The sequence below is a fragment of the Schistocerca serialis genome, chromosome 10, assembly GCF_023864345.2.
Source record: "Schistocerca serialis cubense isolate TAMUIC-IGC-003099 chromosome 10, iqSchSeri2.2, whole genome shotgun sequence".
NCBI lineage: Eukaryota > Metazoa > Arthropoda > Insecta > Orthoptera > Acrididae > Schistocerca > Schistocerca serialis.
In genome coordinates this window covers 58004813-58016949 of record NC_064647.1, presented here as the reverse complement: position 1 = coordinate 58016949, position 12137 = coordinate 58004813, and the positions used below count along the sequence as shown (strand labels likewise).

The window sequence follows — 12137 nt, the reverse complement described above, 5'->3', positions numbered from 1 at the left end:
TTTTTTTTTTTTTTTTTCAAGAGAGGGATAGAGAGACACTGAACATAGTTTAGTGTAAATCACTGTATGTATGTTAAAAAAGAGAAAAACTTAAGATATCATGTAAATGGTCAGTATGTTGCCTTGTTTTCTGCTAAGAGGGTGTACTATGATCATAAAACTGACTTGTTCCATATCATAGTGAGAGGCTAATATCATGATCCATGGAACATGCGTCTAACTAACCAGGATAGTGCCGCGAGATGTAGCAAGAACAAACGCAGTAAAAAATGCATGCTGTCCTCCTTGGTCCAGAATCCAGGGAGACTTTTCTTCTCAGTCCTGTAGTAAACTCATCCTCTCTGTTTTATCAGATCAGAACCTCTTTGTACAACGTTTATGCCAGTCCCCAATCGTCCTTTTTTCCCATCATTTCCTTGTTCACAGGCCTTTAATATTCTGGGTGGAAGTTTTTTTTCCTTCCTCAGCCTATGGCTAATTTTTAGTGGACACAAACAGCATTTTTGGTACTCTGCAGTCATTGGTCTTCTGTTTAAGTATGTTCATATACAGTGCACCTAGTTTCATTACCCAATTCATCATTAAATCTTCAACCATTTCTTTATGTGTATTGTTTTGCCATTGAGCTTTCAGAGTCCTGTTAGGGTCCTTGTGTTATTATTCTTATGGGACGTGTGGCCGAAGGAAGTAAGTTTAACTGCCTTGGAGTAGTGTGATCAAAATAACTTTTCACTTTTGATGTTCAGATGGGTGGAAGAGGGCTAACAACATTGCTCCAGTATTACCAGTGATGAGACTCCACCAACAGTTAGGTAGGTGTAGTTAACTTTGTTGCTGCCGCATCAGTCAACAGTAGCATGTGCTATAAAGCATCAGTAACTTCTGTGACTTCTACTCAGCACATGTTGGCAACACTGCTCCAGTCCATTGGATCCTTGCCAAACTGTCAAAAGTTGCAAATTATCTTAATAACACTGTAATGTATGTTTCCCACAGCGTTATGCACCTCATTGTTTTTCCTGACCTACATTTTTCTTTCTTTTTTTTCAGTTGTTTGTTTGAGCTTCTCAAGTTCTCTCTTTGCATCTTTTACATTAAGATGTTTGTTTCTGATGCTTTCAAAACCTCCAGTCATTGTCAGCCACTCTTTTTAGGTATTTGAAGGACTGGCTCACTGATTATCATCCTACACCAGTTTCATTTTTATCAATGAATCCTTAATATTGCTGTATATTTTGTATAGTTATATTAATTTTTTCTCTCTAATCAAGACTTGGAGTCCAATTTAATCAGCTTGTTCATGGAGTTCATCAGTCTGATCATTCAGGTACATAAACCGAAGATCACAAGCTTATATATGAACACTAGCCTAGGCAATCTGTATCAAGTCTGATTTTGGTTCAACAAGGGTCAAATCCCCATCAGTCATCCAGATTTAGGCTTCCCATGTTTCTGTAAATCACTCAGTGCAGTTATGATGTATTTTGAAAGTGTTCTCTTGTCATTGACAGGACATTAACCCTAATTTTCCTTCTTTGTTAGTGTGGCTCCTTGAAAACTGTTTCCACTTTTCACTCCTCTATATTTGTGAACTATTCTTTATTCTCTGATGGTCTTTGGTAAGGCCCTTTTCGAGATACTGTAATGTCAAAGAATTATGTGATTTTATGTAAAAAAATTTATATTTAGTTATTCATTCATTTATTCATCCATCTATCCCCCCCCATGAACCATGGACCTTGCCGTTGGTGTGGAGGCTTGCGTGCCTCAGCGATACAGATAGCTGTACCGTAGGTACAACCACAACGGAGGGGTATCTGTTGAGAGGCCAGACAAACGTGTGGTTCCTGAAGAGGGGCAGCAGCCTTTTCAGTAGTTGCAGGGGGAACAGTCTGGATGATTGACTGATCTGGCCTTGTAACAATAACCAAAACGGCCTTGCTGTGCTGGTACTGCGAACGGCTGAAAGCAAGGGGAAACTACGGCCGTAATTTTTCCCGAGGGCATGCAGCTTTTACTGTATGATTAAATGATGATGGCGTCCTCTTGGGTAAAATATTCCGGAGGTATAATAGTCCCCCATTCGGATCTCCGGGCGGGGACTACTCAAGAGGATGTCATTATCAGGAGAAAGAAAACTGGCGTTCTACGGATCGGAGCGTGGAATGTCAGATCCCTTAATCGGGCAGGTAGGTTAGAAAATTTAAAAAGGGAAATGGATAGGTTAAAGTTAGATATAGTGGGAATTAGTGAAGTTCGGTGGCAGGAGGAACAAGACTTCTGGTCAGGTGACTACAGGGTTATAAACACAAAGTCAAATAGGGGTAATGCAGGAGTAGGTTTAATAATGAATAGGAAAATAGGAATGCGGGTAAGCTACTACAAACAGCATAGTGAACGCATTATTGTGGCCAAGATAGACACGAAGCCCATGCCTACTACAGTAGTACAAGTTTGTATGCCAACTAGCTCTGCAGATGACGAAGAAATTGAAGAAATGTATGATGAATTAAAAGAATTTATTCAGATAGTGAAGGGAGACGAAAATTTAATAGTCATGGGTGACTGGAATTCGAGTGTAGGAAAAGGGAGAGAAGGAAACGTAGTAGGTGAATATGGATTGGGGCTAAGAAATGAAAGAGGAAGCCACCTGGTAGAATTTTGCACAGAGCACAACTTAATCATAGCTAACACTTGGTTTAAGAATCATGACAGAAGGTTGTATACATGGAAGAACCCTGGAGATACTAAAAGGTATCAGATAGATTATATAATGGTAAGACAGAGATTTAGGAACCAGGTTTTAAATTGTAAGACATTTCCAGGGGTAGATGTGGACTCTGACCACAATCTATTGGTTATGACCTGTAGATTAAAACTGAAGAAACTGCAAAAAGATGGGAATTTAAGGAGATGGGACCTGGATAAACTGAAAGAACCAGAGGTTGTACAGAGTTTCAGGGAGAGCATAAGGGAACAATTGACAGGAATGAGGGAAAGAAATACAGTAGAAGAAGAATGGGTAGCTTTGAGGGATGAAGTAGCGAAGGCAGCAGAGGATCAAGTAGGTAAAAAGACGAGGGCTAGTAGAAATCCTTGGGTAACAGAAGAAATATTGAATTTAATTGATGAAAGGAGAAAATATAAAAATGCAGTAAATGAAGCAGGCAAAAAGGAGTACAAACGTCTCAAAAATGAGATCAACAGGAAGTGCAAAATGGCTAAGCAGCGATGGCTAGAGGACAAATGTAAGGATGTAGAGGCTTATCTCACTAGGGGTAAGATAGATACTGCCTACAGGAAAATTAAAGAGATCTTTGGAGATAAGAGAACCACTTGTATGAACATCAAGAGCTCAGATGGAAACCCAGTTCTAAGCAAAGAAGAAAAAGCAGAAAGGTGGAAGGTGGAAGGAGTATATAGAGGGTCTATACAAGGGCGATGCACTTGAGGACAATATTATGGAAATGGAAGAGGATGTAGATGAAGATGAAATGGGAGATACGATACTGCGTGAAGAGTTTGACAGAGCACTGAAAGACCTGAGTCGAAACAAGGCCCCCGGATTAGACAACATTCCATTGGAACTACTGACGGCCTTGGGAGAGCCAGTCCTGACAAAACTCTACCATCTGGTGAGCAAGATGTATGAAACAGGCGAAATACCTTCAGACTTCAAGAAGAATATAATAATTCCAATCCCAAAGAAAGCAGGTGTTGACAGATGTGAAAATTACCGAACAATCAGTTTAATAAGTCACAGCTGCAAAATACTAACACGAATTCTTTACAGACGAATGGAAAAACTTGTAGAAGCCGACCTTGGGGAAGATCAGTTTGGATTCCGTAGAAATACAGGAACACGTGAGGCAATACTGACCTTACGACTTATCTTAGAAGAAAGATTAAGGAAAGGCAAACCTACGTTTCTAGCATTTGTAGACTTAGAGAAAGCTTTTGACAATGTTGACTGGAATACTCTCTTTCAAATTCTAAAGGTGGCAGGGGTAAAATACAGGGAGCGAAAGGCTATTTACAATTTGTACAGAAACCAGATGGCAGTTATAAGAGTCGAGGGACAAGAAAGGGAAGCAGTGGTTGGGAAGGGAGTAAGACAGGGTTATAGCCTCTCCCCGATGTTATTCAATCTGTATATTGACCAAGCAGTAAAGGAAACAAAAGAAAAATTCAGAGTAGGTATTAAAATCCATGGAGAAGAAATAAAAATGTTGAGGTTCGCCGATGACATTGTAATTCTGTCAGAGACAGCAAAGGACTTGGAAGAGCAGTTGAACGGAATGGATGGTGTCTTGAAGGGAGGATATAAGATGAACATCAACAAAAGCAAAACGAGGATAATGGAATGTAGTCGAATTAAGTCGGGTGATGTTGAGGGTATTAGATTAGGAAATGAGACACTTAAAGTAGTAAAGGAGTTTTGCTATTTGGGGAGCAAAATAACTGATGATGGTCGAAGTAGAGAGGATATCAAATGTAGGCTGGCAATGGCAAGGAAAGCGTTTCTGAAGAAGAAAAATTTGTTAACATCGAGTATAGATTTAAGTGTCAGGAAGTCATTTCTGAAAGTATTTGTATGGAGTGTAGCCATGTATGGAAGTGAAACATGGACGGTAAATAGTTTGGACAAGAAGAGAATAGAAGCTTTCGAAATGTGGTGCTACAGAAGAATGCTGAAGATTAGATGGGTAGATCACATAACTAATGAGGAAGTATTGAATAGGATTGAGGAGAAGAGAAGTTTGTGGCACAACTTGACCAGAAGAAGGGATTGGTTGGTAGGACATGTTCTGAGACATCAAGGGATCACCAATTTAGTATTGGAGGGCAGCGTGGAGGGTAAAAATCGTAGGGGGAGACCAAGAGATGAATACACTAAGCAGATTCAGAAGGATGTAGGTTGCAGTAGGTACTGGGAGATGAAGAAGCTTGCACAGGATGGAGTAGCATGGAGAGCTGCATCAAACCAGTCTCAGGACTGAAGACCACAACAACAACAACTATCCATCCATGCAGCCAGCCAAGGACTATATTATGATGGTATTGGATTTGTCATCATAGTATAGTTATAATACACACATCAAAAAAAGTTTTGCATCACCCCATTACCAGAACTCCTGAAGATAGACATTGACTGTGGATACTGTATCACAGACACAGTCCCTTCGGCTGTTCAGAAATGTCACTAAACCCACCCAAAGATGTAAACAAGCATGCATGTGCAGCACCTATTAGATGGAGGGGGTCCAACAGCCAATCAGTTCCAGTCATTTCACCAGGGAGTTACACGGCTTGTGTTGTCTGTAGTTCAACCATGCCTAGACGGTCAATACCGTGGTTCAATCATGTCCACATTGTTACTTTGTGCCAGGAAGTGCTCTCGGGAAGGGAAGTGTCCAGGTGCCTTGGAGTGAACCAAAGCGATGTTGTTCAGTCATGGAGGAGATACAGAGAGACAGGAACTGTCGATGACATACTTCGCTCAGGCTGCCCAAGGGCTGCTACTGCAGTGGATGACCCCTACCTATGGCTTATGGCTCGGAGGAACCCTGACAGTAACGCCACCATGTTGAATAATGCTTTTTGTGAAGCCGCAGGTCGTGTTATGACTCAAACTGTTCACAATAGGCTGTATGATGTGCAACTTCACTCCCAACGTCCATGGCACGGTCCGTCTGTGCAACCACAATACCATGCAGTGCAATACAGATGGGCCCAACAACATGCTGAGTGGACCGCTCAGGATTGGCATCACATTCTCTTCACCAATGAGTGTCGCATATGCCTTCAACCAGACAATCTTTGGAGACATGTTTGGAGGCAACCTAGTCAGGCTGAACGCCTTAGACACACTGTTCAGCGAGTGCAGCAAGGTGGAGGTTCCCCGCTATTTTGGGGTGGCATTATGTAGGGCCGACGTATGCTGCTGGTGGTCATGGAAGGGGTCATAACGGCTGCATGACATGCGAATGCCATCCTCTGACCAATAGTGCAACCATACCGGCAGCATATTGGCAAGGCATTTGTCTTCGTGGATGACAATTCTTGCACCTATCATGCACATCTTGTGAATGGAGAATATGCTGGCCAGCCTAGTCGAGCAGTGTTGCTATCTTGAAGGAAGTCAGATATGAACCCTATCGAACATGCCTGGGATAGATTGAAAAGGGCTGTGTATGGACAACAGGATCCACCAACCACTCTGAGGTATCTACGCCGAATCGCCGTTGAGGAGTGGGATAGTCTTTATCAACAGTGCCTTGACGAACTTGTGGATAGTATGCCACGATGAATACAGAGACATATCAGTGCAAGAGGATGTGCTACTGGTTATTAGAGGTACCGGTGTGTACAGCAATCTGGACTACCACCTCTGAAGGTATCGCTGTATGGTGGTACAAAATGCAATTTGTGGTTTTCATGAGCAATAAAAAGGGCGGAAATGATGTTTATGTTGATCTTTATTCCAATTTTCTGTACAGGTTCCGGAACTCTCGATACCGAGGTGATGCAAAATGTTTTTTGATGTGTGTAAATGTTAGCACACTGGACTCGCATTCGGGAGGACGACGGTTCAATCCCGTCTCCAGCCATCCTGATTTAGGTTTTCCGTGATTTCCCGAAATTGTTTCAGTTAAATGCCGGGATGGTTCCTTTGAAAGGGCACGGCCAATTTCGTTCCCCATCCTTCCCTAACCCGAGCTTGCGCTCCGTCTCTAATGACCTCAATGTCGATGGGACGTTAAACAACACTAACCTAACCTAACCTGTGTGTAAATAGCTCAAATATACATACACATAGAATATATAAGGATATTTGTACGAAGATAGGGCAGGTAGTTGGACATAGTCTTGCTGAAGGGACTATGCCAGCATTTGCCTGAAATGATTTAGGAGAACCACGGAAAATGTAAAACAGAATGGGCAGTTTGATCTTTCCATGAATTCTTGGCTGACTTGTATGTGCAGTCACAACTGGAATGAGTTCAGTATCACAAATATGATTTTACTCAAGAAAATTCTGGGATACAAATTCTTAAGTGTGATGGCCATGAAGTCTGAAATGCATTCTTTATTCCTCCAGTTTCGGAACACCACCTTTGCTGAATCTTTGCATAATGAATTTTTCGGAAGAAGTGAAATAACTCTGAAAATTGCCATGAGTTTCAAGGGAAAAATATCTTTTGCTTTTGCTATATCTGATTTTCAATTTTTGTTTTGTACCTTATTGGTACACTTCTTCCTGGTGTATGTTTACATTTTCAGCTATTTTGGATATTTAATTTATTGTTGACAGTAGAAAATGTTATACGCATTTTCAAGTGCTTGGAGAATTTTTACTTTTGAAAAAGATGGATCAAAGAGTTTTCATTAAATTTTGTGAGAGAAAGGGAATAGAGTATAGCACTGCATTCAATATGTTGCCAAATCTACTATGGGTAAGACAAGAGTTCATGGGCAGTGTAAAAATTTCAAAGTGGGTCAAGCACATGTTGAAGATGACCGCCCTGGACGCCCGAGCACATCGGTTATTGATGACAATGTGGAAGAAGTAAAGAAAATGGTTCTGGAAAATGGCTGACTCACCATCAGAGAGGTTGTTGTTGATGTCAACATACCCTTTGTCTCATGCCAGGCAGTTTTTGAGATGTTTTGGCATGAAACATGTAGCAGCAATGTTTGTTATGAAATTGTTGAATTTTGACTGAAAACAACATTGCTTGGAGATCGCTCAGGAATTGCTGGATGTAGCTGACAATGCTCCAGAACTGATGAAACATGGGTATACGGGTATGATGTCGAAACCAAGACCCAATCGTCCCTATGGAAACTGCCTGAAGATTCAAGATTTTGACAAGTTCTATCACATGTGAAGTTTCTTTTCACTATTTTCTTCGATTACAAAGGGATAGTGCATTATGAGTTTTTGCCGTATGGTCATATGGTCAATAAGGAATAATACCTGAGAGCTATGGAGCGCTTTCATGAAGCAGTCGAAAGAAATTGGCCAGAATTGTGACAAACCACTTGTGGAAATTGCATCATGGTAAAGCTCCGCTCACATTTCAATGTTTGTTCATTATTTTTTGGCAAAAGATAAAACCATTATGTTGCCTCCACCACCTACATCTACATGGATACTCTGCAAATCACACTGAAGTGCCTGGCAGAGGGTTCATCGAAGCATCTTCACAATAATTCTCCATTATTCCAATTTTGAACAGTGTGTGGAAAAAATGAACTCCTATATCTTTCAATGCAAGTTCTGACTTCCCTTAATTTATTATGATGATTGTTTCTCCCTATGTAGGACAATGTCACAAAATAGTTTTTCATTCCGAGGAGAAAGTTGATGATTGAAATTTCATGAGAAGATTCTGCTGCAACAAAAAACGCCTTTATTTTAATGATGTCCACCCGAAATCCTTTATCACGTCCGTGACCCTCTCTCCCCTATTTCTTCATTGAACTTTCTTGATGTACTCCATTAATGCTAACTGATAAGGAACCCAGACCATGTTGCAGTACTCCAAAAGAGGACTGACATACATAGTGCTGGTAGTCTTTAGTAGACTTGTTACATTTTCTAAGTGCTCTGCCAATAAAACACAGTCTTTGGTTTGCCTTTCCCACAGCATTTTCTGTGTGTTCTTTCCAATTTAAGTTGTTTGTAATTGTAATTCCTGGATATATAGTTGAGCTTATGGCCTTTAGATTTGACTGATTTATCGTGTAGCCGAAGTTTACCGGATTCCTTTTAGCACTCATGTGGATGACCTCACTCTTTTCATTATTTAGGTTTAATTGCCAGTTTTTGAACTGTAAAGATATCTTTTCTAAATCGTTTTGCAATTTGTTTTCATCTTCTGATGACTTTTACTAAACAAGAAATGGCAGCATCATATGCAAACAACCTATGACAGCTGCTCAGATTGTCTCCTAAATCATTTATATAGATAAGGAACAGCAGAGGGCCTATAACGCAACATTGTGGAACACCAGAAATTGCTTGTGATTTACTCAATGACTTTCCAACAGTCACTGCGAACTATGACCTCTCTGGCAAGAAATCACAAATCCAGTCACATAACAGAGACGATATTCCATAAGCATGCAGTTTCACTACAAGCCACTTGTGTGGGAGAGTGTCAAAAGCATTCTGGAAATCTAGAAATATGGAATCAATTTGAAATCCCTTTTCAGTAGCGCTTAGCACTTTGTATGAGTAACGAGCCAGTTGTGTTTCACTAGAATTATGTTTTCTAAATCTGTGTTGACTGTATGTCAGTAGACCATTCTCCTCGAGGTAGTTCATAATGTTCGAACACAACATATGTTCCAAAATCCTGCTGCATATTGTTGTTAATGATATGGGCCTTTAATTTAGTGCATTATGCCTGCTACCTTTTTTGAATATTGGTGCGACTTGTGCTACTTTCCAGTCTTTGGGCACAGATCCTTCGTCTAGTGAGCGGTCGTGTAGGATTGTTAAGTATGGAGCTATTGTAACAGCATACTCTGAAAGGAACCTAATTGGTGTACAGTCTGGACTGGAAGAATTGCTTTTATTGAGTGATGTAAGTTGCTTCACTACTCTGAGGATATCTACTTCTGAGTTACTCATGATGGCAACTGTTCTTGATTTGAAGTCTGGAATATTTACTTCGTCTTCTTTGGTAAAGGAATTTCAGGAGGTTATGTTTAATAACTCTGCTTTAGCGACACTGTCGTCAATAGTATTTCCATTGTGATCACGCAGAGAAGGCATTGATTGTGTCTTGCCACTAGCATACATTACATACGACCAGAATCTCTTTAGATTTTCTGCCAGCTTTCAAGACAAAGTTTCATTGTGAAAAGTATTGTGAACATCTCGCATTGAAGTCCGTGCTAAATTTTGAGACGGACATGGGACCCTGCTACTTCTTTCTATTCCCAAGGCTGAAGAGAACCATGAAAGGGCATCATTTTGTCACCATTGATGAGATAAAAACAGAATCACTGGAGGAGCTGTTCATCATAACGGAAAGTGAGTTCCAGAAGTGCTTCCAAGATTGGAAAGAGTGCTGGCACAAGTGCCTTATATCTGGGGTTGGGGGGGATTACTTTGAAGGGGACAATTTTACTTTGATCAACAAATGCAGATTTTTGGAGAAAAACAAAAGCTCCTGTTACCTTTTGGTCACACCTTGAATTTCTGATGTTTTGCTCCACTTGCACATTTTATACATAATTGCTCAAGTGTTGATGATAATGCTACACACCAGGCTAACATGAGGAGAGAGAATGATTTAGGTTTTTTCCAATACTCCATCTAACATACAAATCCCCCCACAACTCTGGACACCTAACATGTTGCACTTTAGTCAATATACTTTTCATATGTGGATTTACTTAGTAACATAATTGATAGTCCTAAAAATGTAAACAAAATTACAGAATAAATTTTGTACTTTAATATCATTTTCACTATTTCTTTACAATGTCCACATTCTAGATAACCTGTCTAGATAGCCAAGAGCGCTAACCAGCCCTGGATTGTAGGCAAATTAATGGTGAGTGCTGGAGAGCTGGCCAGTCTGGATGTGGTTTTTGGGCAGTTTCACAAATCTGGCTATGCAAATATTAGCCTGGTACCCATGTCCAACATCAGATACATGCTATGCAAATACGGGGTGTCTGGATAAGCAGAAGGGATACATGTTCAGTAAACTAGGTAAAAAATTTGAAGTGAGGAACTTAAAACTTTCAGCACAGGGCAGGAGCTTGTTGATGAACTGTGGCTCAAGTTTAAAAGAATGGTTGACCATGCACTGTGTAGATGTGTACTCAGCAGAGCAGTTCATAATGGGAGGAACCTTCCATGATACAGTCACTGCAAAGAAACAGAGATTTCTGCAAAATAGGTGTAAAAAAAATGTGTACTATTGATGTAGATAAAGAGATGTTGAATGAAATGTGCTTGGCTGTCAAGAGAGCAACACATGAAACTGTCAGTGACTGTCATAGCAGAATATTGTCATATAATCTTTCACAAAACCCAAAAAAATTCTGGTCATATATAAAGACACCATAGTTAGTGTCCATCCATAGCGAATGAGACAGGAATTAAAATTGAGGGAAGCAGAACAAAAGCTGAAATGCTTGTCTTTCATTTAAAATGTTTCTTTAGAAAGGAAAACCTGGGAGAATTGCCCCAGTTTAATCCTTGTACCACTGAAAAGATGAGGCAAATAAGTGTTAGTGTCAGTGGTGTTAGGTCAGCTGAAATCTTTAAAATTGAACAAAGCTTCAATGGAATCCCTATCACATTCTGTACTGATATAGGCTCAGTTGTGGGTAAAGCAGGCGGTAGACTTCGGATTAATGGTAGAATACTGGGGAAGTGCAATCAGCATATAAGGGATATTGCTTACAAATCACTCATGCACCCATTTTAGAATACTGCTCAAAGGTGTGGGACCTGTACTAAATACGATTATCAGGGGATACTGACTGTATGTAGCAGTACAAATGGTCACAGGTTTGTTTGACCCGTGGAAGAGCATTGTAGAGATGAAGAAACTGAACTGGCAGACTTTTGAAGATAGATGTAAACTATTCCGAGAAAGTCTGCTAATGAAGTTTCAAGAACTGGCTCTAAATGATGACTCTAGGACTACATTACAAGCTCTTAAGTATTGCCCACACAGGGATTGTGAGGACAAGAGGAGAATAATTACAGCACACACACACAGGCATTCAATCAATCATTCTTCCTACTCTCCATACATGGCTGGAACAAGAAGAAACCTTAATAACTGGTGCAATGAAATTTACCCTCTGCCATGAACTTCACAATGGTTTGCAGAGTGTAGATGTAGATAATGATATATGTAATAACTTTACTTTATGTAATAACTTTACTTGTAAGTGAGATATTTATTGAAACTATACATAATACACCTTGATATGTGCACCATTAGTGGCACAACAGACATCGTGTCTGTATTTAACTTCTCTCCAAGTGTTTCACAGCAATGCAGGCACAACATTTGTGATAGTTGCACGAATCTGATGGTGTGTATCTGATAGATCACGAACTGGAGTCCAACATTGAAAGCAAATTCCCAGTCTTC

The 12137-nt window shown here is 40.2% G+C and overlaps 1 protein-coding gene across 1 annotated transcript in view; it reads left to right on the top strand.

Annotated features, from left to right (window-relative positions):
• The window catches only part of LOC126425240 (uncharacterized), a 128490-nt gene that overhangs the window by 22138 nt on the left and 94215 nt on the right, over positions 1–12137 (top strand). The gene's annotated exons all lie outside the window — the stretch shown is intronic.